Below are 22,600 nucleotides of genomic sequence, written 5' to 3'. Positions count from 1 at the left end.
GAACAGAGGAAATAAGGAGGGAATTAAAAGAGTGACCTTTGTTATATATGAAAATTGAAAACTTTTCCGGGGGTGCTGGGTGGGGAGGAGTTACAGTCATTGCGAAATCAGTTCATGCTTGCGAGTGAATTCGCAAATCCAAATGGAGAGGGGAGATGTGGTTGCCCGAAAAGGGATAAAGGGCAACTCAGGAAGGGGAGGGGATAGAGGGGTTAAAGAAATTTTAGATAGGAGAATAAGGTAAATGTTTGATGTTTTAGAAATGTTGTCTTATAAAGTGTTCAAAACAAGAAAGCAGAAATGGATAAGAAGGAAAGGTGATTATGTGGAAACGGAAAGGGAAGATAAACAAAGTATGAAATGGCTACGTTGAACTATATGACTTTAAATATTAATGGAATACATAACCAAATCAAAAGGAAGAAACTGCTAAATTTACTGAAAAAAGAAAAAAATGATATAGCATTCGTGCAAGAAACACATTTAACTGAAATGGAGCATAACAAATTAAAGAGAGATTGGGTAGCACATGTAACATCAGCGTCATATAATTCAAAAGCTAGAGGAGTAGCTATATTAATCAGTAAAAATGTACCAATTTTAATAGAAGAGGAAATAATAGATCCAGCAGGGAGATATGTAATGATAAAATGTCAGATATACTCGGAGTTTTGGAATTTACTCAATGTATATTCACCTAATGAAGAAGATCAAAAATTTATGCAAGATATTTTTTTGAAGATAGCAGACACGCAAATGAACATATTAATAGGAGGGGATTTCAACTTTAATTTGGATTCAAATATGGATAAAACTGGGAAAAAAATTAACAGAAAGAACAAAGTAACCAAATTTATAATTAAATCGATGCAAGAAATGCAACTTTTGGATATATGGGGGAAACAACACCCAAAGGAAAAGGAATATTCATATTATTCGGGTAGACATAAAACATACTCAGCTCATATGGAAGACAGAGTAAGAAAAACAGAATATAAAGCTAGAATATTATCGGACCATTCACCCTTGATATTGACAATATCCAAGAATGTATAGATGGAGATTAAACTCCATGCTACTTAAAAGGCAGGATTTTAGAGAATTCATTGAAAGACAAATTAAAATGTACTTTGAAATAAATACGGAATAAGTGAAAGATAAGTTTATACTATGGGACGCAATGAAAGCATTCATCAGAGGGCAAATAATAAGTTATGTAACTAAGATGAAGAAGGACTACAATCAGGAAACAGAGCAGTTGGAAAGAGAAATAGTAAATATAGAAAAAGAATTAACAATGAAGGAAGACACAACTAAAAGAAAAGAATTGGCAGATTAAAAAAAATAAAATATGAAACACTACAAACATATAAGGTGGAGAAGAACATAATGAAGTCAAAACAGAAATATTATGAACTAGGAGAAAAAACACACAAAATTCTAGCATGGCAGCTTAAGACAGAACAAACTAAGATAATGGTATTGGCATCAAGGAAAAAAGATAAACAAATCACATAAAATCCAACGGAGATTAATGAAAACTTCAGAGAATTCTATGAACAATTATACCAAACTGAAAACGAAGGGAAAGAAGGGAAAATAGATGAATTTTTAACTAAAATTGAACTACCAAAATTACAAATAGAGGAACAAAATAAATTAACAGAACCATTTGAAATAGTAGAAATACAAGAGATAATTAAAAAACTACCAAATAATAAAACACCAGGAGATGACGGATTCCCAATAAAATTCTATAAAACATTTAAACATTTATTAATTCCTCCCCTCCTGGAAGTAATCAACCAGATTGACAAAACACAAAGCTTACCAGATTCATGCAAAACAGCAATAATTACAGTAATACCAAAGATAGGGAAAGATCCACTCGCACCAGCATCATATAGACCAATATCATTACTTAACACAGATTATAAGATAATAGCTAAACTATTAGCAAACTGATTAGCCGATTATGTACCTAAAATGGTAAATCTAGACCAAACTGGATTTATTAAAAAAAGACGAACAACAGACAATATTTGTAAATTTATTAACTTAATTCATGCAGTAGAAGGGAGTAAAGCGCCAACAGTAGCAGTTGCCTTAGACGCAGAGAAGGCCTTTCACAGAGTAGAATGGAATTATTTATTCAAAGCATTGCAAAAATTCAGTTTACCAGAGAAGTATATTAATTGGATTAAAGCATTATATAAGGGGCCATTGGCGAAAGTGACAGTAAATGGATATATATCAAAGTAATTTAATTTAAGCAAATCAACAAGGCAGGGATGCCCACTATCACCCTTATTGTTCGCGTTAGCTGTAGAACCACTAGCAGAATTCATAAGAACAGAAAATAAAATAAAAGGGATAAAAATAAAAGACAAGGAATATAAAATCAGTTTATTTGCAGATGATGTTATAGTATACTTAACAGAACCAGAATTGTCAATAAAAGAATTACATAAGAAATTGAAGGAATATGGAGAAGTGTTGGGTTACAATATTAACGCAAATAAAAGTGAAGCAATGCCAATGAATAATGCGGATTTCTCAAAATTTAAGAAGGAATCACCATTCAGATGGCAAATGCAAGCAATAAGATACCTAGGTATACAAATAAATAAAAACCTCGGCCATCTATATAAACTCAATTATTATCCACTAATGAAAAAATTACAGGACGATTTAGAGCATTGGAAAGATTTACCACTAACACTAATAGGAAGGATAAACTGTATTAAAATGAACATGTCCCTCTGTTTCAGGCATTGTCAATATACTTGACAGAGAAATTCTTCAAGGAGTTAAAGCAAATAATAAGGAATTTTTTATGGAAAGGTGGGAAACCGAGGATAGTACTAGATAAATTAACAGAATGGTATAAACAAGGAGGCTTACAACTGCCAAACTTCAAAAATTATTATAGAGCCGCACAATTAAGATACCTATCAGATTTTTATCAAACAAGGGAAAAGCCAGATTGGACTAGATTAGAACTAGATAAAATAGGGGAGAAGATACCTGAACATATATAAATGGGATGAAAAATTGGTACAATGTAGGAGTTCTCCAGTATTACATCATCTGCTCAATATTTGGAGGAAGATTCATGTAGAAAGGAGTAAAACAAATTACCAATTACCAAAACTAATACTGACGCAAAATCAGCTAATCCCTTTTACAATAGATAACCTTTCCTTGAAAGAATGGGAGAAAAACGGGATCAAAAGAATAGAAAATTGTTTTTCAGGAAATAAATTACTATCCTTTGAACAAATGAAGGATAATTATAACATAACTCAAGATACAGTGTTGGCATACTACCAACTGAGATCCTACTTGAAGGACAAATTGGGAAGCAGTCTGAGGTTACCAGAGGGAAGTAATTTTGAATATGTGATTACAGATACAATGATAATCAAAAAATGTATAACAAATATGTATATTAAACTGCAAGAAAAGGAGAATGAGGAAACAAATGGTAAAACTAAACAAAAATGGGAACAAGATTTAAACATAAAGATAAAGAAGGAAACATGGGAGAATTTATGCTCTGGAACGATGAGAAATACAATAAACACGAGGTTACCTATGATACAATATAACTGGATACACATTACACTGGATACACATTACACCTCAAAAGTTAAATAAATGGGACCCAACAGTATCTGACAGATGTTTTCGTTGTTAAAAAGAAATGGGAACAACAATTCATGCAATCTGGACATGTGAGAAAGTTGAAAAATTTGGGGAAGATCTAAACCAGATATTAAATAAAATTACAGAAAACAATATACCAAAAAACCCAGAGATCTTCCTCCTAAGTAACATAAAAAACAAAGAATTTGGAATTGATTTGGAGGATGCACAAAAAAGATTTGTTAAGATAGCTCTAGCCGTAGCAAAAAAATGTATTATGTCAACCTGGAAATTAGAAGATAATTTGAGAATAAAACAATGGTATATAGAAATGAATAAATGTATTCCATTAGAAAAAATAACATATAATCAAGAAATAATATTGAAATATTTGAACAAATATGGGAGCCATACATGAAACATAATAGAGAAAACCTACCGGGGACATCTACCACCTAAAGTAATGAAAGGAGACGGAAATGAAAAGAATTGACTCAGTGGAATTTATTGTTTATTTTTATTGAATGACAACATTGTTTGACTGGTTTAATGTATCTTAGATTCTGTACTTTAAATGAATGGGGGGGGGGAGGGGAGGTAGGGAGGGTGGGATGGGAGGAGGGAGGGGTGGGGTAGAAAATGACACTATATATTTGAAAAGGAAAATGTATGTATCTTGGTCAATGTGGTTTATGGTGTGAAAAATAAAAAAATTATAAAAAAACAATCTTAAATGGTATATTGTCATATATAGGATCATGTGAGTTGATTGGGAATAATTCAATTTTATGAAAATGTAGTTTCAGAGGAAAGTTTAGTGGTGATAACAGAGGCCAGATGTTATTTTCCACAGAGTGTGGTGGGTGCCTGGAATGCATTGCCAAGGGTGGTGATGGAGGCTGGAACAAGAGGGACATTCAAAAGACAACATGGAATGTCAGGGAAGTTCTAATTTATTCATCACAATCCCACCTGAAATCACCATTATTGATGGATTGCGATGAAGGCCGTTGGTCATCCTGATGAGTTCTAGAACATTCCATTCTGTTATAAACAGGGTGAATGCGATGTTGGGATTCATTCCCAGAGGGACAGCAGGCAAGAGCAGGGGTGTGATGTTGAGACTCCATCAAGCTCAGGTAAGGCCTCTCTTGGAGTATTGGGGACAGTTTTGGTGCCTTATTTGAGAAACAAAGTGCTGGCTTCGGAGAGGGTTGAGAGAAGATTTACTGGAATGAGACCAGGATTGAAAGGGTTAACATATGAGGAATGGTTTTCAGCTGGAGTACAGAGGATGAGGGGAAACATATCGAGGCAGTTCAAATGCTAAAGGCCTGGCCAGAGTAAATGGGGAAAGGATGTTTCCCATGGCCTGGATTTTAGGACGAGGGTATAATTTCTGGAGAAAAGATGCCAATTTAAAAGAGAGATTCAGAAAAGTTTCTTTAGCCAGAGGTTCATGATCTGTGGAGCTTGATCCCACAGGCGGCTGTGGAAGCGAGGTCTTTGGGAGTATTTAAGGCAGAGATTGCTATGCTTTGTATTAGTCTGGGAATCTTGGTTTACAGGGAAGAAGCCAGGGAATGTGTTAAATATTCGACCAGCAGCAATAGAAATTCACAAAGGCAAGGGTATCTTCACAACAATCATTTATTTATTAATAATCTCTTACTTCACTCGAAACTTAAATCTAACTTATCCACATGATGTGCAAATGTGTGTGCATGCGCGCATGGGGCAAAACCCAAACTATTAAATTATAAGCTTAATTCTGAAGAGTTGATTTTAATGTTCAGTCTCAGAAATTTTTGTGTTGAAAATAGTCTTTACTGCTGTTCAAAAGCAATTATGGAGGAAGCGTGAGCCATCAGACCTCAAAACTCACAAATTTCTTGTCAAGTTGTTTCCAAAGAATTGTTTCTTCATATGACTGATTTTCCACTCTTGCATGGAAATTTCAGGACGTTTTTCTTCCCCAATGATTTAAAAAACCCAAGCAAGGGTTACACGAAGTCCCATGACGAAACAGACGCAATAGAACTACCCTTGTATCATTGTGCCTCCTGTGAGGTTCAAAAATCCCAACAGAACCACAAAGTACAGGACATGGCTTTAATTCGAGTCACACCAGCGGGAATAAGTAGTATTAATGTCAGGTGGACAGTGTCACCTGGCTAATACAAGAATCTCATTGGAATTTTACCATGGGGAGGTACAATATTTAAGGCATATTCTTGAATACAAAGTTGATGGACATCCCTTTAAACTTGTTTGAGGTACATTGTTTCATGTCTCAGCTTTTCACATTTCTGGATGCACTTTCTTAAGAAATGGAAATGATAGACATCAAACAAGACTTCACATGAACAAGTCAACTCGAATAGATGTCATTTCTCATGTACAAGTGAGTTGCTGTTGAGATGCTGGATTCCAATCAGTTTAACATCCACGTTTTGTATGCCTTGGGCTTTGAAGACTTCCTCACTGTGCTGTAGGTTTGGAACGGGCCATGATTTGAACTGAACGGGAGTCTGGCAGAGGCTGCGGGAGCATCGGAGACAAATCCACGGTCACCCAATGACTGTGAAGGGACTCTCTTTGACCTCTCTTTGCCTGACTGTAAGGGGAGCCAGTCAATGTTCAGGCTCACAGTGAATCTTTGTCTGCATTATTGTCAGACTGAGGGCAATGATTTCAGATTCAGATTTATAGTCAAGGTACATGAATGATCGCACATACAACCCTGAGATTTGTTATCTTGTGGGCCAGACCAAATGACCACTTCTTGGAATTGCAAGAAAAAACTGGACACTGCGGAAACAAATAAAGAAATGGAAACAGACTGTGCAATAAAGAGAAGTGGGAAAAATCATAAAGTGGCAAAGTAATGTCCTTAAATGAAGCCCTGATTGAGTTTGTTGTTGAAGAGTCTGATGGTGGAGGGGGAGCGGCTGTTCCTGAACCTAGTGGTGTGAGTCTTGTGGCCCCTACACCCTATCCAGCGAGAACAGAACATGTGCTGTGTGGTGTGGATCCTTGATGTTACCTGCTGTAATATTGTTGATGATGTGTAATATTACATTTATGTTTGATGACATGACAATAAATCATATCTAATCTAATCTAATCTGAAAGCAAGTATTTACCACTCAGCTTTGGGGAGTGTGGGGCTGAACTGCCTTCTTGAAGTGCAGCCATCTTTCTGGTGAAGCTGCTTTTAGGCAGGAGGGTGGGGGAGGGGGGTCTTCCAGGATTAAGATCCAGGGATGATGAAGGACCAGAAATATATTTCCAAGCAGGAATGGTGCAGGACTTGGAAGCTGTGGGAAAACTAACAGCCTGGTGCTGCAAGTGTGCGGGATACATGGCATGAGGAATGTTTGCTGGCTCTCGGCCTGGACTCGTTAGAATTTAGGAGAATGTGTGGGGGGGAGGTCATCATTGAAACATTTTGAATGTTGACAGGCATGGTCAGAGTGGATGTAGAACAGTTGTTTCCTATGATGGAAGAGTTGAAGAGAAGGAACAACTTCAGGATTGAAGGAATTCCACTTAGAGCAGAAATGTGGAGGAATGTCTGTAGCCAGAGGGTGGTGAATCTGTGGAATTTGTTGCCACAGGCAGTTATGGAGCCAGGTCATCGGCAGAGATTCTTGATTAGTCAGAGCATCAAGGGGAGAAGGCCAGGTAGTAGGGCTGAATAGCCTAGTACTGCTCCATAGTCTTGCGTTCACCTGGACAGGAGTGATGTTTTCTTATTTTAATTATCTAAACCTTGGTGAGACACCAGGATTGCTTTGATCTCCTTACCATCACATTTTAAAATTGGAGCCAGTTTGAGGTGTGTGGTTTGCAGCAGGTGTTCATCCCACTTTTCTTTGTTCTTTTGACTGATTATGTTCCCTATTTCTTGCCAATCCAGCTGAAAGTTGTTAACCATGAGGACCGAGCAATTCTGGCCTCTCGGTGATATAGAGGGGCAACTGATTCGATTGATCCTTGTACTTAACGTGTACATTGCACTTGGCAAGAACTTGTATTTCCTTCCCAATAACTGTTTTTAAGATGGAGCATCTGTGTGTGGTAGCTGGCCCTCCTTCATTGTTCTGGGCCTGAGGGAAACCGCTCCTCCTGTATTGAGTTCCATCCATATCAGTTTGCTGTTCATGTGGACGTGGATGTAAAAATTTGGCTCTTTGTGGCCCACGGACGGGGATTACTTGGATCACATGTTCACTTTGGTTTGGTTCCACTTCTGATTCATTGGTATCCGGATTTCAGTGTCTGGCTTTTCCCGTCTCTTGGTCAAAATGTACTTTTCAGGAGTCTGGCTGGTAATCTTTCCTCAGTTTAATCAATGGCCATCTTGCTTTGATGTGCCCCTTCACATTGCATTTGTGGCATTTGGCTTTTTGAAGTAGCAAATATTGGGACTTTGATTCGTCTTCCCACAGCAAAAACATTTTTGACGGGCAGGTTCCTGGCGGGAAGAATCTTGGCGCCAAGATTTATTGATAGCCAAGTCTCTCGGACAGACATCTGCATTGCTTCCCACTGTCTCGGCGGCAGTAGCAATGTCTAACGCCAGTTCAGGTGTCAGATTTTGTGCTGCAATTTGTTTTCTTTGGGTCGTTTGTTCAGCTAAACCCATTATGAATTGATCTCTTGACGTCTTTGATCTGCCCAACTGCATTGTATCTAGACAGTTTACATGAAATTGGGGACAGACTCTCTGTGTTGTTGTTTACATCGGTAAAATTTATGACTTTCTGTCATCACTGGAGGTGGGGTGTTAAGGTGTTGAGCGATCACTTGACAGATTTCAGCAGATGTTTTCGTTGAAGGCATGTGTGAGCTGGTCAGCGATCTTAAGAGCTCAGGTGCCTCCTCCCATTAGGGTTATAAACAATGCCCGTTTTTATTGGATGGAGGATTTTCAGTCATATCATGTACAATATAATGATCATCAAAACCTTCTACATATGCTTCCCACGTGTCTTCATCTTCATTGGATTAGTCTAAGGGAGCTGCAGGAACTTCTGCCGCCATCTCACTGTCTTCTGGAGTTAGAAATGATAAATGTGTCATGGTTGAGTGAGTTCTTGAATCCTTGTTGCCACTGTTATGTTCGAGCCCCCCATTGTAAATAATGACAGTCATATCGTCAATGCCGACTAACTCAATGCTTTATTCATTACATACTACAGAAATTACTACCAAATATTCAGTATAAATCATTGCATACACGTAATGGTGTCATATCCAACAGAGAGGTGAGCATTGATGATGTCTGTGGGAAAGGAGAAAGGGAAAGGGGAGAGAGACAGATCTTGGGGAAGGTGATGGGGGAGAATTGAAGTGGGGAGCTTAACGACAGCCAGAGAAGTCAATATTAATGTTATTCAGTTTCAGCAAAATTTGTGACACATATTCTTGTCAATCTCTGATTCCGAGCATGAGATTCAGCTCCCTTCCCAGCACAGGACATGTCGGACAGGCCTTGATCCTGCTGACACAGTGGTGGAGATAAGTGGGGGTGTAGGAGCAGATTTGTTCAAAAGTGGCGTGTATTTTTGAAGTGTAAGACCACGACATCATCAAGACATTCTACAAGTGGGTGAAGAGCAAGAGGATAAGACGTGAAAGAATAGGACCTATCAAGTGTAACAATGGGAAAGTGAGGAAATAGCAGAGGGGTTGATGAAGACTTGACGATGGAACAGGATCTTGGTAATTGAAGTGATGACCTGCAGCAAACTGAAAAGCTTGAGCCTGGAGATAAAAGAGAGAGGATGTGGTGGAGCTTTTGGAAAGCATCAAGTGGGAGAAGTGGCTGGGACCAGATGAGATGGATCCCAGGCGACTGGAGGAGGTGAGGGAGGAGATCGCTGAACCTCTGACAACGATCTTCGAATCATCGATGGGACGGGAGAGGTTCCGGAGGATGTTGATTCTTTATTCAGGAGAGTGAGTCGAGGTAGCCCAGGAAATGATCGAGCAGTGGTTGGTCAATTGATGGAGAAGATGATGAGAGGCAGGATTTATGAACATTTGGAGAGGTCGACTATGATGAAGAAGAGTCAAGGTGACTTTGTCCAGGGCAGGTTGAGCCTTACGAGCCTGATTGAATTTCTTTGAGGCTGGGACTGAACCCATTGATGAAGGAAGAGCAGGAGATGTTGGGTATATGAATTTCTGCAAGGCGTTTGATAAGGTTCCCTATGCAAGTGTTATTGAGAAGGTATGGAGGCAAAGCAACCAAAGGGGCATTGCATTGTGGATGCAGAATGAGCTTGACCACAGATGGGAGAGAGTGGTTGTGGACGGGTCCTATTCTGCATGGAGGTAGGTGCCCAGTGGTGTTCCTCAGGGATCTGTTCTGGGAACCATTGTGATTTGGATCAATGACCTGGATGAGGAAGTGGAGGGATGGGTTAGTCAGTTTGCAGATGACACAGTGATTGGGGGTGTTGTGGATAGTGTGGAGGGCTGTCAGAGGTTACAGCAGGACATCGTTTGGAAGCAAAATCCCGGCTGAGTAGTGGCAGTTGGAATTCAATCCAAAGAAATGCGAACTGGTTCATTTTGGTAGGTCAGATATGATGGCAGAATTTAGTTTTAATGGTAAGACTCTTGGCAGTGTGGAGGATCACAGGGATCTTGTGGTTTGAGTCCATAGGGGGCTCCAAAAAGCTGTTCAGGTTGATTCTGTGATTAACAAGGCATACTGTATATTGGACTTCATTAATCGTAGAATTGCATTTAGGAGACGAGAGGGTTAAGAGATGATTTACTGGAATGATACCAGGATTCAAAGGGTTAGCATTTGAGGAATCGTTTTAAGCTTTTCGGCTGTTCTTGATAGAGTACAGAGGATGAGGGGAAATTTATTGAGGCAGTTCAAATGCTGGAAGGCCGAGCCAGAGTAGATGTGTCAAGGATGTTTCCCATGACAGTGGATTGTAGGATAAGAGGGCATAATGTCAGGATAAAAGGGTGTCAATTTAAAACAGAGATGCAAAATATTTCTTTAGTCCGGGGCTCACGAGTCTGTGAAGCTTGTTGCTAAAGGCGATTGTGGAAGTGAGGTCATTGGGAGTAATTAAGGCAGAGATTGAGATGTATAGGATTTGTCAGGGAATCATGGTTTATAGGAAGAAAGCCAGGGAATGTGTTAAATACGAGACCAGCAGCAATAGAAATTCACAAAGAAAACAATATCTTCCAAACAATCGTTTTTTTATTTATAGTTTATCGTTTGTTCCTTAACTCTAAACATAAATGTAACTTAACCCCACAATGCGCAAATGAATGTGTGTGTGTGTGTGTGTGTGTATGTGTGAGGAGGGGGTGCCCATTATAGTTTAAGCTTAATTCTGAAGAGATGATTTTAAAGTTCAGTCTCAGAAAGCTTTTGTGTTGAACTTAGTCTTTGCTGCTGTTCAAAATCAATTATGGAGAAAGCGTGAGGCATCAGACCACAAAACTCACAAATTTCTTGTCAAGTTGTTTTCAAAGATTTGTTTCTTAATGTGACTGATTTTCAACTCTTGCATGGAAATTTTGGAACTTGTTTTTCTTCTACAATAATTTTACAAACCCAGGCAAAGGCTACACAAAGTAGCTTGTAGAAATGGATACAGTAGAACTGCCCTCTTTTGGCAAAGAGACAGTGAATTGACCCTTCTTCATTGCCACTGATATTGTGGATCTCCCATGATAAGAAGAGCATCACTACAGGACCTTCTGCTTGTTTGACTGAAGTGATTTCCAAGTGTTTCAACTTATCTGGTCTGAAGGTTTATGAGACAATGTGAAATGGGCACCCTGCCGGATGTGGAATAGGCCTCCTGCCGGAATCAGGATGTGGAATAGTCCTCCTGCCGTATGTGGAATGGACCTCCTGCCGAATGTGGAATTGTCCTCCTGCCGGATGTGGAATGGGCCTCTGGTGCCCGGATGTGAATTGTGCCCCCTGCCGGAAGTGGAACAGACTTCCTGCCGGATACTAGATGTGGAATAGTCCTCCTGCCAGATGTGGAAAGAGCCTCAATCCGGATGCCGGATGTGCAATGTCCCTCCTGCTGGGAAGGTAATTGTTAACATATCTTTTGTCCACATGCAGCTATTTCAACTTTTTGTGAAGATACCTTTCGTACCTGGTCAGGTTCAGAATCAGGATTTATTGTCAAGAACATGTCCTAATATTTGGTGATTTGGGGCAGCAGGATGGAGAAAACATTCATCTTATAACCATCGTTCAGAACTACTCTTAAAAATAAAGTTAAAAGTGCACAAAAAAGCAAGGCTGTGTCTTTGGCTCATTGATTATACAGGATCTGGTGGCATCAGGGAAGGAACTGACATTGTGGCATTGACCTCTATTCCTCAGGCTCCAGTACCTTATCCAATGATAGTAGAGTGAGGAAGTTATGGTCTGGGTGGTGGAGGTTTTACATGATAGAGACTTTTATTTTAAGACAGCATGTCATGTATAGGTTCTGACTGGAGTGAATTCTGGTGCCTGTGATGTTACAGGGAGAGTTAAACACCCTCTCGAAATTATCATTTTCCTGAGAGATGGCACCTCCAGACCAGGCAGTGATGCAACCTACCAGAATGATCTGCATAGTACACCTGTGGAGGTTAAGGTGTGTCTTCATTGCGATAATGAATCTCCTCAGGTACATCACACAGTATAGCCAATGGTGAGGCTTTTTTGTGAAAGCATCACCATGGAGGCTCCATGACAGATCCTCAGAGTTTTAATGCTTAGGAATTTGACGTTCGTGAACAACTGCACTCCTGAGACCTCCATGAAGACTGGGTCGTGTTCTTTTGACTTCCTGCTGAATCCAAAATCTTATCCATTGTTTTGTTGACATTGAGTGAAAGGTTTGATTTGTTAGCATTCAACCAGCTGATCTATGTCCTTCCTTCTTCGCTTCATCATTGCCATTTATTGTTTGCTGACCATTCTGGTGTCATCAGCCAACATGTCGATGGCAATGGAATTAAGGCTCACCACACACAGTCATGGGTTTGCAGAGAATAGAGCAGGGGGCTAAGCACACATCCTTGGACTGCGCCTGTGTTGATGATCAATGGGGAAGGGACCTTGTTTCCAATTCGTCCTGACTGTCGTCTTCCAATGAGAATGTCAAAGATCCAATTGCAGAGTGAGGTACAGAGGGATAAAGTTAGTTGCTTTTTGACCAGCACTGAGGGAACAATGGTATTGAAGGACGTCCTGAAGTTGACAACTAATCTAATATTGCTCCTTTTGGATCAACAGAGACTACCTAAATGAATTGAACTATGAATTAACCACATGCAGTCTCTTTTGCCTCCCTTGTTGCTCGACGTTTAATATTGATGAGTTGGAAAGATGCTGTTGCCCGTAAAAACACTCAATTACTCTGTGATATGGTGGCAGGCCTAACTTTGAATTAATGAGATATTCTTCCACAGATTCACATTTAAACATTCTATGTCCATGGGCACTTTAATTCAATGTTTTTGTAACATTTAATCACTTGGACCTTGATTTATACGTTTGTGTTTTTTAATGGTAGTGAAATTTTATGTACTCACTAAAGAACTTCAGAAGGGAAGGGGAAGGAATTTTGAGCATAGTATACTCCTTAAATCATGTTCTATTAGACATTTGTTTTAATTGTTTAAATGTTTATCACTTTATTTCTGTTTGTTATGATATAATGGTTAGACATGATCAATTTATTTTTATAATTTGTATTTTATCTGAATATTCCTTTTTATGCATTACCATTGATTAATGGCTTCTGTTTGTTTCCTGTTTCTGTAAAGGCCACTGAAAATATTTTAAAAGAGAGCCTCATGCCTTTGAAGCAATGGGCCTCCTGCCGGGTACCGGATATTAAAGGGGCCACCAGCCGGATGTGGATTGGGCCTCCTGCCAGATGCCGGATGTGGTATAGTCCTCCTGCCGGATGTGGAATGGGCCTCCATCTGGATCCCGGATGTGAAATGGGCCTCCTGCCGGATGTGGAACGGGACTCCTGCCGGATGCTGGATGTGGAATAGTCCTCCTGCCGGATGTGGAAAGAGCCTCAATCCGGATGCCGGATGTGCAGTGTGCCTCCTGCTGGGAAGGTAATTATTTACATATTTTTTGGTCTCATGCACCTATTTCCACTTTTTGTGAAGATACCTTTCATATCTTGTCAGGTTCAGAATCAGAATTTATTGTCAAGAACATGTCCTAATATTTGGTGATTTGAGGCAGCAGGATGGAGAAAACATTAATCTTATAACCATCGTTCAGAACTAGACTTAAAAATATAGTTAACAGTGCACAAAAAAGCAAGGCTGTGTCTTTGGCTCATTGATTATACAGGAACTGGTGGCATCAGGGAAGAAACTGTCATTGTGGCATTCACCTCTATTCCTCAGGCTCCAGTACCTTATCCAATGATAGTAGAGTGAGGAAGTTATTGTCTGGTGTGGTGGAGGTTTTACATGATAGAGACTTTTATTTTAAGACAGCATGTCATGTATAGGTTCTAACTGGAGTGAATTCTGGTGCCTGTGATGTTACAGGGAGAGTTAAACACCCTCTCGAAATTATCATTTTCCTGAGACATGGCACCTCCAGACCAGGCAGTGATGCATCCTACCAGAATGATCTGCATAGTACACCTGTGGAGGTTAAGGTGTGTCTTCATTGCGATAATGAATCTCCTCAGGTACATCTCACAGTATAGCCAATGGTGAGGCTTTTTTGTGAAAGCATCACCATGGAGGCTCCATGACAGATCCTCAGAGTTTTAATGCTTAGGAATTTGACGTTCGCGAACATCTGCACTCCTGACACCTCCATGAAGACTGGGTCGTGTTCTTTTGACTTCCTGCTGAATCCAAAATCTTATCCATTGTATTGTTGACATTGAGTGAATGGTTTGATTTGTTAGCATTCAACCAGCTGATCTATGTCCTTCCTTCTTCGCTTCATCATTGCCATTTATTGTTTGTTGACCATTCTGGTGTCATCAGCCAACATGTCGATAGCAATGGAATTATGGCTCACCACACACAGTCATGGGTTTGCAGAGAGTAGTGCAGGGGGCTAAGGACACATCCTTGGACTGCGCCTGTGTTGATGATCAGTGGGGAAGAGACCTTGTTTCCAATTCGTCCTGACTGTGGTCTTCCAATGAGAATGTCAAAGATCCAATTGCAGAGTGAGGTACAGAGGGATAAAGTTAGTTGCTTTTTGACCAGCACTGAGGGAACAATGGTATTGAAGGACGTCCTGAAGTTGATAACTAATCTAATATTGCTCCTTTTGAATCAACAGAGACTACCTGAATGAATTGAACTATGAATTAACCACATGCAGTCTCTTTTGCCTCCCTTGTTGCTCGACGTTTAATATTGATGAGTTGAAAAGATGCTGTTGCCCGTAAAAACACTCAATTACTCTGTGATATGGTGGCAGGCCTAACTTTGAATAATCAGATGTTCTTCCACAGATTCACATTTAAACATTCTATGTCCATGGGCACTTTAATTCAAAGTTTTTGTAACATTTAATCACTGGGACCTTGCTTTATATGTTTGTGTTTTTTAATGGTAGTGAAATTTTATGTACTCACTAAAGAACTTCAGAAGGGAAGGGGAAGGAATTTTGAGTATAGTATAATCCTTAAATCATGTTCTATTAGACATATGTTTTAATTGTTTAAATGTTTATCACTTTATTTCTGTTTGTTATGATATAATGGTTAGACATTATCAATTTATTTTTATAATTTGTATTTTATCTGAATATTCCTTTTTATGTATTACCATTGATTAATGGCTTCTGTTTGTTTCCTGTTTCTGTAAAGGCCACTGAAAATATTTTAAAAGAGAGCCTCATGCCTTTGAAGCAATGGGCCTCCTGCCGGGTACCGGATATGAAAGGGGCCACCAGCCGGATGTGGATTGGGCCTCCTGCCAGATGCCGGATGTGGTATAGTCCTCCTGCCGGATGTGGAATGGCCCTCCATCCGGATGCCGGATGTGAAATGGGCCTCCTGCCGGATGTGGAACGGGACTCCTGCCGGATGCTGGATGTGGAATAGTCCTCCTGCCGGATGTGGAAAGAGCCTCAATCCGGATGCCGGATGTGCAGTGTGCCTCCTGCTGGGAAGGTGATTGTTTACATATTTTTTGGTCTCATGCACCTATTTCCACTTTTTGTGAAGATACCTTTCATATCTGCTCAGGTTCAGAATCAGGATTTATTGTCAAGAACATTTTCCTAATATTTGGTGATTTGGGGCAGCAGGATGGATCAAACATTCATCTTATAACCATCATTCAGAACTAGACTTAAAAATAAAGTTAACAGTGCACAAAAAAGCAAGGCTGTGTCTTTGGCTCATTGATTATACAGGATCTGGTGGCATCAGGGAAGAAACTGAAATGGTGGCATTGACCTCTATTCCTCAGGCTCCAGTACCTTATCCAATGATAGTAGAGTGAGGAAGTTATGGTCTGGTGTGGTGGAGGTTTTACATGATAGAGACTTTTATTTTAAGGCAGCATGTCATGTACAGTTTCTGACTGGAGTGAATTCTGGTGCCTGTGATGTTACATGGAGAGTTGAACACCCTCTCGAAATTATCATTTTCCTGAGAGATGGCACCTCCAGACCAGGCAGTGATGCAACCTACCAGAATGATCTGCATAGTACACCTGTGGAGGTTAAGGTGTGTCTTCATTGCGATAATGAATCTCCTCAGGTACATCTCACAGTATAGCCAATGGTGAGGCTTTTTTGTGAAAGCATCACCATGGAGGCTCCATGACAGATCCTCAGAGTTTTAATGCTTAGGAATTTGACGTTCGCGAACATCTGCACTCCTGACACCTCCATGAAGACTGGGTCGTGTTCTTTTGACATCCTGCTGAATCCAAAATCTTAACCATTGTTTTGTTGACATTGAGTGAATGGTTTGATTTGTTAGCATTCAACCAGCTGGTCTATGTCCTTCCTTCTTCGCTTCATCATTGCCATTTATTGTTTGCTGACCATTCTGGTGTCATCAGCCAACATGTCGATAGCAATGGAATTATTGCTCACCACACACAGTCATGGGTTTGCAGAGAGTAGAGCAGGGGGCTAAGCACACATCCTTGGACTGCGCCTGTGTTGATGATCAGTGGGGAAGAGACCTTGTTTCCAATTCGTCCTGACTGTGGTCTTCCAATGAGAATGTCAAAGATCCAATTGCAGAGTGAGGTACAGAGGGATAAAGTTAGTTGCCTTTTGACCAGCACTGAGGGAACAATGGTATTGAAGGACGTCCAGAAGTTGATAACTAATCTAATATTGCTCCTTTTGAATCAACAGAGACTACCTAAATGAATTGAACTATGAATTAACCACATGCAGTCTCTTTTGCCTCTCTTGTTGCTCGACGTTTAATATTGATGAGTTGGAAAGATGCTGTTGCCCGTAAAAACACTCAATTACTCTGCGATATGGTGGCAGGCCTAACTTTGAATAATCAGATGTTCTTCCACAAATTCATATTTAAACATTCTATGTCCATGGGCACTTTAATTCAAAGTTTTTGTAACATTTAATCACTTGGACCTTGCTTTATATGTTTGTGTTTTTTAATGGTAGTGAAATTTTATGTACTCACTAAAGAACTTCAGAAGGGAAGGGGAAGGAATTTTGAGTATAGTATACTCCTTAAATCATGTTCTATTACACATATGTTTTAATTGTTTAAATGTTTATCACTTTATTTCTGTTTGTTATGATATAATGGTTAGACATTATCAATTTATTTTTATAATTTGTATTTTATCTGAATATTCCTTTTTATGTATTACCATTGATTAATGGCTTCTGTTTGTTTCCTGTTTCTGTAAAGGCCACTGAAAATATTTTAAAAGAGAGCCTCATGCCTTTGAAGCAATGGGCCTCCTGCCGGGTACCGGATATGAAAGGGGCCACCAGCCGGATGTGGATTGGGCCTCCTGCCAGATGCCGGATGTGGTATAGTCCTCCTGCCGGATGTGGAATGGGCCTCCATCCGGATGCCGGATGTGAAATGGGCCTCCTGCCGGATGTGGAACGGGACTCCTGCCGGATGCTGGATGTGGAATAGTCCTCCTGCCGGATGTGGAAAGAGCCTCAATCCGGATGCCGGATGTGCAGTGTGCCTCCTGCTGGGAAGGTAATTATTTACATATTTTTTGGTCTCATGCACCTATTTCCACTTTTTGTGAAGATACCTTTCATATCTTGTCAGGTTCAGAATCAGAATTTATTGTCAAGAACATGTCCTAATATTTGGTGATTTGAGGCAGCAGGATGGAGAAAACATTAATCTTATAACCATCGTTCAGAACTAGACTTAAAAATATAGTTAACAGTGCACAAAAAAGCAAGGCTGTGTCTTTGGCTCATTGATTATACAGGAACTGGTGGCATCAGGGAAGAAACTGTCATTGTGGCATTCACCTCTATTCCTCAGGCTCCAGTACCTTATCCAATGATAGTAGAGTGAGGAAGTTATTGTCTGGTGTGGTGGAGGTTTTACATGATAGAGACTTTTATTTTAAGACAGCATGTCATGTATAGGTTCTAACTGGAGTGAATTCTGGTGCCTGTGATGTTACAGGGAGAGTTAAACACCCTCTCGAAATTATCATTTTCCTGAGACATGGCACCTCCAGACCAGGCAGTGATGCATCCTACCAGAATGATCTGCATAGTACACCTGTGGAGGTTAAGGTGTGTCTTCATTGCGATAATGAATCTCCTCAGGTACATCTCACAGTATAGCCAATGGTGAGGCTTTTTTGTGAAAGCATCACCATGGAGGCTCCATGACAGATCCTCAGAGTTTTAATGCTTAGGAATTTGACGTTCGCGAACATCTGCACTCCTGACACCTCCATGAAGACTGGGTCGTGTTCTTTTGACTTCCTGCTGAATCCAAAATCTTATCCATTGTATTGTTGACATTGAGTGAATGGTTTGATTTGTTAGCATTCAACCAGCTGATCTATGTCCTTCCTTCTTCGCTTCATCATTGCCATTTATTGTTTGTTGACCATTCTGGTGTCATCAGCCAACATGTCGATAGCAATGGAATTATGGCTCACCACACACAGTCATGGGTTTGCAGAGAGTAGTGCAGGGGGCTAAGGACACATCCTTGGACTGCGCCTGTGTTGATGATCAGTGGGGAAGAGACCTTGTTTCCAATTCGTCCTGACTGTGGTCTTCCAATGAGAATGTCAAAGATCCAATTGCAGAGTGAGGTACAGAGGGATAAAGTTAGTTGCTTTTTGACCAGCACTGAGGGAACAATGGTATTGAAGGACGTCCTGAAGTTGATAACTAATCTAATATTGCTCCTTTTGAATCAACAGAGACTACCTGAATGAATTGAACTATGAATTAACCACATGCAGTCTCTTTTGCCTCCCTTGTTGCTCGACGTTTAATATTGATGAGTTGAAAAGATGCTGTTGCCCGTAAAAACACTCAATTACTCTGTGATATGGTGGCAGGCCTAACTTTGAATAATCAGATGTTCTTCCACAGATTCACATTTAAACATTCTATGTCCATGGGCACTTTAATTCAAAGTTTTTGTAACATTTAATCACTGGGACCTTGCTTTATATGTTTGTGTTTTTTAATGGTAGTGAAATTTTATGTACTCACTAAAGAACTTCAGAAGGGAAGGGGAAGGAATTTTGAGTATAGTATACTCCTTAAATCATGTTCTATTAGACATATGTTTTAATTGTTTAAATGTTTATCACTTTATTTCTGTTTGTTATGATATAATGGTTAGACATGATCAATTTATTTTTATAATTTGTATTTTATCTGAATATTCCTTTTTATGTATTACCATTGATTAATGGCTTCTGTTTGTTTCCTGCTTCTGTAAAGGCCACTGAAAATATTTTAAAAGAGAGCCTCATGCCTTTGAAGCAATGGGCCTCCTGCCGGGTACCGGATATGAAAGGGGCCACCAGCCGGATGTGGATTGGGCCTCCTGCCAGATGCCGGATGTGGTATAGTCCTCCTGCCGGATGTGGAATGGGCCTCCATCCGGATGCCGGATGTGAAATGGGCCTCCTGCCGTATGTGGAACGGGACTCCTGCCGGATGCTGGATGTGGAATAGTCCTCCTGCCGGATGTGGAAAGAGCCTCAATCTGGATGCCGGATGTGCAGTGTGCCTCCTGCTGGGAAGGTAATTATTTACATATTTTTTGTTCTCATGCATCTATTTCCACTTTTTGTGAAGATACCTTTCATATCTTGTCAGGTTCAGAATCAGGATTTATTGTCAAGAACATGTCCTAATATTTGGTGATTTGGGGCAGCAGGATGGAGAAAACATTCATCTTATAACCATCGTTCAGAACTAGACTTAAAAATAAAGTTAACAGTGCACAAAAAAGCAAGGCTGTGTCTTTGGCTCATTGATTATACAGGATCTGGTGGCATCAGGGAAGAAACTGACATTGTGGCATTGACCTCTATTCCTCAGGCTCCAGTACCTTATCCAATGATAGTAGAGTGAGGAAGTTATGGTCTGGTGTGGTGGAGGTTTTACATGATAGAGACTTTTATTTTAAGACAGCATGTCATGTATAGGTTCTAATTGGAGTGAATTCTGGTGCCTGTGATGTTACAGGGACAGTTAAACACCCTCTCGAAATTATCATTTTCCTGAGAGATGGCACCTCCAGACCAGGCAGTGATGCAACCTACCAGAATGATCTGCATAATACACCTGTGGAGGTTAAGGTGTGTCTTCATTGCAATAATGAATCTCCTCAGGTACATCTCACAGTATAGCCAATGGTGAGGCTTTTTTGTGAAAGCATCACCATGGAGGCTCCATGACAGATCCTCAGAGTTTTAATGCTTAGGAATTTGACGTTCGCGAACATCTGCACTCCTGACACCTCCATGAAGACTGGGTCGTGTTCTTTTGACTTCCTGCTGAATCCAAAATCTTATCCATTGTTTTGTTGACATTGAGTGAATGGTTTGATTTGTTAGCATTCAACCAGCTGATCTATGTCCTTCCTTCTTCGCTACATCATTGCCATTTATTGTTTGCTGACCATTCTGGTGTCATCAGCCAACATGTCGATAGCAATGGAATTATGGCTCACCACACACAGTCATGGGTTTGCAGAGAGTAGAGCAGGGGGCTAAGCACACATCCTTGGACTGCGCCTGTGTTGATGATCAGTGGGGAAGAGACCTTGTTTCCAATTCGTCCTGACTGTGGTGTTCCAATGAGAATGTCAAAGATCCAATTGCAGAGTGAGTTACAGAGGGATAAAGTTAGTTGCTTTTTGACCAGCACTGAGGGAACAATGGTATTGAAGGACGTCCTGAAGTTGATAACTAATCTAATATTGCTCCCTTTGAATCAACAGAGACTACCTAAATGAATTGAACTATGAATTAACCACATGCAGTCTCTTTTGCCTCCCTTGTTGCTCGACGTTTAATATTGATGAGTTGAAAAGATGCTGTTGCCCGTAAAAACACTCAATTACTCTGTGATATGGTGGCAGGCCTAACTTTGAATAATCAGATGTTCTTCCACAAATTCATATTTAAACATTCTATGTCCATGGGCACTTTAATTAAAGTTTTTGTAACATTTAATCACTTGGACCTTGCTTTATATGTTTGTGTTTTTTAATGGTAGTGAAATTTTATGTACTCACTAAAGAACTTCAGAAGGGAAGGGGAAGGAATTTTGAGTATAGTATACTCCTTAAATCATGTTCTATTAGACATATGTTTTAATTGTTTAAATGTTTATCACTTTATTTCTGTTTGTTATGATATAATGGTTAGACATGATCAATTTATTTTTATAATTTGTATTTTATCTGAATATTCCTTTTTATGTATTACCATTGATCAATGGCTTCTGTTTGTTTCCTGTTTCTGTAAAGGCCACTGAAAATATTTTAAAAGAGAGCCTCATGCCTTTGAAGCAATGGGCCTCCTGCCGGGTACCGGATATGAAAGGGGCCACCAGCCGGATGTGGATTGGGCCTCCTGCCAGATGCCGGATGTGGTATAGTCCTCCTGCCGGATGTGGAATGGGCCTCCATCCGGATGCCGGATGTGAAATGGGCCTCCTGCCGGATGTGGAACGGGACTCCTGCCGGATGCTGGATGTGGAATAGTCCTCCTGCCGGATGTGGAAAGAGCCTCAATCCGGATGCCGGATGTGCAGTGTGCCTCCTTTTGGGAAGGTAATTGTTTACATATTTTTTGGTCTCATGCACCTATTTCCACTTTTTGTGAAGATACCTTTCATATCTGCTCAGGTTCAGAATCAGGATTTATTGTCAAGAACATGTCCTAATATTTGGTGATTTGGGGCAGCAGGATGGAGAAAACATTCATCTTATAACCATCGTTCAGAACTAGACTTAAAAATATAGTTAACAGTGCACAAAAAAGCAAGGCTGTGTCTTTGGCTCATTGATTATACAGGATCTGGTGGCATCAGGGAAGAAACTGACATTGTGGCATTGACCTCTATTCCTCAGGCTCCAGTACCTTATCCAATGATAGTAGAGTGAGGAAGTTATGGTCTGGTGTGGTGGAGGTTTTACATGATAGAGACTTTTATTTTAAGACAGCATGTCATGTATAGGTTCTAACTGGAGTGAGTTCTGGTGCCTGTGATGTTACAGGGAGAGTTAAACACCCTCTCGAAATTATCATTTTCCTGAGAGATGGCACCTCCAGACCAGGCAGTGATGCAACCTACCAGAATGATCTGCATAGTACACCTGTGGAGGTTAAGGTGTGTCTTCATTGCGATAATGAATCTCCTCAGGTACATCTCACAGTATAGCCAATGGTGAGGCTTTTTTGTGAAAGCATCACCATGGAG

At 40.2% G+C, this 22,600-nt stretch overlaps 1 long non-coding RNA gene across 1 annotated transcript; it reads left to right on the top strand.

The window, feature by feature from the left end:
- The first annotated feature begins 13,490 nt into the window (after positions 1-13,490).
- LOC138750220 (uncharacterized) lies at positions 13,491-21,706 on the top strand. The gene is made up of 5 exons (XR_011349174.1): positions 13,491-13,782; positions 15,519-15,824; positions 17,562-17,867; positions 19,604-19,909; positions 21,645-21,706. It is a non-coding gene; the product is annotated as an uncharacterized lncRNA (long non-coding RNA).
- Positions 21,707-22,600: the final 894 nt, after the last annotated feature.

This window comes from Narcine bancroftii, unplaced genomic scaffold (assembly GCF_036971445.1).
Source record: "Narcine bancroftii isolate sNarBan1 unplaced genomic scaffold, sNarBan1.hap1 Scaffold_108, whole genome shotgun sequence".
Taxonomy (NCBI): Eukaryota; Metazoa; Chordata; class Chondrichthyes; order Torpediniformes; family Narcinidae; genus Narcine; species Narcine bancroftii.
The sequence above is the reverse complement of the archived record's forward strand: the minus strand, read 5'-3'. Positions and strand labels throughout refer to the sequence as shown.